At 49.1% G+C, this 3,639-nt stretch overlaps 1 pseudogene; it reads left to right on the top strand.

Moving 5' to 3' along the window:
• Positions 1 to 1,164: 1,164 nt before the first annotated feature.
• LOC103255423 lies at positions 1,165 to 3,384 on the top strand (annotated as a pseudogene).
• Positions 3,385 to 3,639: the final 255 nt, after the last annotated feature.

Genomic DNA, 3,639 nt, shown 5'->3' with positions numbered 1-3,639 from the left:
TTCCTGGTTACCAGGTTAGTCTGTGCAATTCTGGAGTTTTCCAAAAGGGTGTTCAGTCTCCCATAATGGAGATTTCTTGCATACCATCAGACTTCGGACCCTCCCTGAAATTCTCAACCCCCCTTACTGGAGGTTTCTTGCAGATTTCAGGATTTCTCCTGACTCTGTTTTTGCTTCATCATTAGGTAGTGTCTCATTCACTCTCATTCACACGTCTCCAACCTGCCACCCAGTGCCTTAGAGATATGGTTTCATTCCCCTGTGGGGCTACTTGGGTAACTCTGGGAGATGATCAGGCTCCCCTTTTACCTCTTAGGGGCAGGCTTCACCAAATCGAAACTGAGTTCTTACCAATCAGATGGGTGGTGCTCCCCTGACTGGTTTCTGGGCCTCACCAGGTTCCGTTGTGCTCTCAGAGTCCTTACTCCAGCATGACGGGAGGGCTAGTCCCCTATAGATCAAATGGTCTGCCAGCACCCCGGAGGCCACCTCTTCCAGCATCCTGAGGGGTGGCACCTTGGCAACAAAGGAGGTAAAAACACTGTCTCCACCTCCCAATTTCCCAATGTGGCAGGATCCTTTACAGAAAGTACAGAGAGAGACAAGACACCAAGGCTTTTGTTTTTGCCAGGAAGCAGCATTTATTTGTGCTGGCACTAGCCTAACAGATTACATCCAAAGACTGAGCCCCAAACACAATGGGGAATTGCCTTATATTACATTTTAGCCCCTTTATCTCCCTTATATGACAACCTGCATTTTTTATTGGGTATTTCATGGCACTGGGTTGTAACAGTGTTACTCATACACACTTAGACATTGACAACACCAAATTACTCTCTCTTTAACACATTCTTTTTCTATTCTGGGAGGGCCCATACCTCTTTGTTTTAGAAGGATCCCTACCTTATTTCCTTTTAAGGCAATGCTTTCCTTATGGGACCTATGATGAGTCCCAGAAGCTCTGTTCCCATCAGAAAACTTGCCTTTTACCTAGAGTCCAATAAACGAACCAAGATTTATATGCTATACCTGGTTGCATCTATCTATGTATTTACACCTCAGATTATATGGATATGCTCATGTGTGGTGCTGGAAAGGGCACTGATCATCAGAGACTGCTTCAGATTAGACTCAGGAGCCTCAGAATTGATCTGAGGGGCCATGCCTCATCTCCAGAATGAAGATAGGAAAGAGTTACCAGATGAGGATGTAAGAGCAGAAGTTGACATCTTCATGTTTGAAGTGAGGGTCCCAGTGAGGACAAGAGTCTTTCCATCCCAAGGATGTGATGGGTGGAACTTAGATCACTCCAGTCTGTCCATCCTCCTCCTCCCTCATCCCCCATGAGGGCTTCAATGTGTGGGTGCTGTCCACCCTCTGGTGTGAAGCAGCCCAGAGACTCACACCTACCTGCTGCTTCTTAGGTCATGGCACCATGGTGAGTGGCCTCTCTTGGGTCCTGTACCTCCTTGGGAGGCACCCAGAATACCCAGAGGGCTGCCAGCAGGAGATTAGAGAGAGCTCCTGAGAGATCCTGAAACTGGAGATATTGAATGGTGAGTGCAGGGCCTCAAAGCCTCTTGCTGAACTGTCTCATGGGATCTGCTCCCCAGTTGGAGAAGGAGGGAGCAGTTTTTGTCACTTCTGCCCATTATTGATTAGTGGGAATAAGAACATGGACCAGAGGCAGGGTTTAGTACCCAGTCTGGTTAACAGGGGAATGGTTGCAAGCTTTTAGGACAGAAAGATCAGAGCTACTGAGAGAATTGGTGCCAAGATTTGATGCCACTTAGCACATGTTCAGTAAATGAGCTTCCCCTTCACTCCCTTCTTTTTCTCCCTGAAATATAATTTTTGTGAACATCTTCACTCCCTGGGTATTTGCTCTTCTGCACTCTAATTCTGTTCCTATTGTCCAGTCCAGGAACTCAAAAAGGACACCTGGGTATAAAAGGTCATCCATCTCTTGTTCATAACACCTGCATCATTCATCCATCCAGTCTATTCAGCAAATGTCCCCATGCCTGCCTTTTATGCACACTTGTTGTCTTTTTACTACTGACTTTTAGTTGTTGAGTTTTTCTTAGAAAAGTTTTTAATAATACTTGTCTTAATTTTTCTCTGGTATTTTTCTAATTCTCTGCTGATTTTTTTTTCCTGCTTTTCTGCTTCTCAAATATTTGACCCATCTGGACTTCAATTTGTTACTGGGAGAAAGAGACTTACTAGGCACAGAGGGGCTAGTGGATTCTGTTTTCGCTCCCTGGATAATTATTGGGGCTTCTGGGGAGGACCTGACCCAGCTGCCCTTCCTGACCATGTGCATCAAGAAGAATCTGCGGTTGCAGCCCTGAGTCCCAGTCATCTCCCGCTGCTGTACCCAGGATATTGTGCTCCCTGATGGCCGTGTCATCCCCAAAGGTGCCCACCATGTCAAGGGTAAGAAGCTCCTGGACTGAAAGAGGGGCCCATCAGGTACTGGGACTTGCCCTGAGTTTCCCTCTTCTCCCACAGGTATTTGCCTTATCTCCATTTTGGGCATCCATCACAACCCAGCAGTGTGACCGGACACTAAGATGCTGTCCACCCACTCTAAACGTCGGTCCATTCCAGGGGCTCTAGAAGAGGGTGCAGGGTTTTGACTGGGGAAACCTGCCATAACCCCCTGCCAAACCCACAACACCAAGGCTGGCAGTACTGGGAGACATCACTCAACAAACCAAGCCTGTCTGTCTCACTTCCAGGTCTATGACCCCTTCTGCTTTGACCCAGAAAACTTCAAAGAGAGGTCGCTTCTGATTGTTATTCCCTTCTCAGCAGGGCGCAGGTCAGGGTGGCATGTGTCTAAGGCAGGGATGGGATCATGGGGATGGGAAGGTGGATTTCTGGTCATGACCATGGGAAAAAGCAAGAAGAAGATTTGTAGATGGTCAAAGTTGCAGCTCACCCCTCCTCAGGAGGCTATGGGCAAAGGACCATAGAGTGACTGTGGGCAGGCACAACAGGGATGTACTGTGTGCTTAGAGGCCTCTCCCAGTCTTCTGCTGTGAGTTGGGGACTGGGGTTTAGGCCAGGCTTCGGGATATGCAAGCCCACTTGGGGGACCCAGGCACAGTTGTCTGCCATCCCAACCTTCTACCCCTCAAGTTGATCCGAGTGGGGTTGGCAGGCCCCAAGACAGGTTCCAGATGTGATGGGACTGGGATGAGGGTCCTAGGTGCAGAGTTCCATTCCTACCCCCAGCAATTGCATCGGGCATTCGCCACGACCGAGATGAAAGTGGTCCAGTCACTCACGCTGCTGTGCTTCCATGTGCTGCCAGAAGGCTCAGAGCCCCGCAGAAAGCCCAAGCTGATCCTGTGCGCAGGGAGTGGGCTTTGACTGCCAGCAGAGACGCTGAGTGCAGGCCCGCAGTGACTCTCTGATCCCACCCACCTGCCTTTGTAGGAATTTCAGGAATAAAATTGTGCTGTCATCTCTGCCTGATCCTCACTGACAGCCAGCATGGGGCGATTGGGACTGTGAGGATTCAGAGAGTGGGCACTGGTGTTTGGAAGCAAGGTGGTGTCTTTGACCTCAAGACCTTGACTGCTTCTCTGGCTGATCACTGGGCTTCTAGAAGAAGCCCTGATTCTC

The sequence above is a fragment of the Carlito syrichta genome, unplaced genomic scaffold (genome assembly GCF_000164805.1).
Source record: "Carlito syrichta isolate Samal-C Ts95f unplaced genomic scaffold, Tarsius_syrichta-2.0.1 Scaffold288115, whole genome shotgun sequence".
In the NCBI taxonomy this organism is placed as follows: Eukaryota; Metazoa; Chordata; class Mammalia; order Primates; family Tarsiidae; genus Carlito; species Carlito syrichta.
The sequence above is the reverse complement of the archived record's forward strand: the minus strand, read 5'-3'. Positions and strand labels throughout refer to the sequence as shown.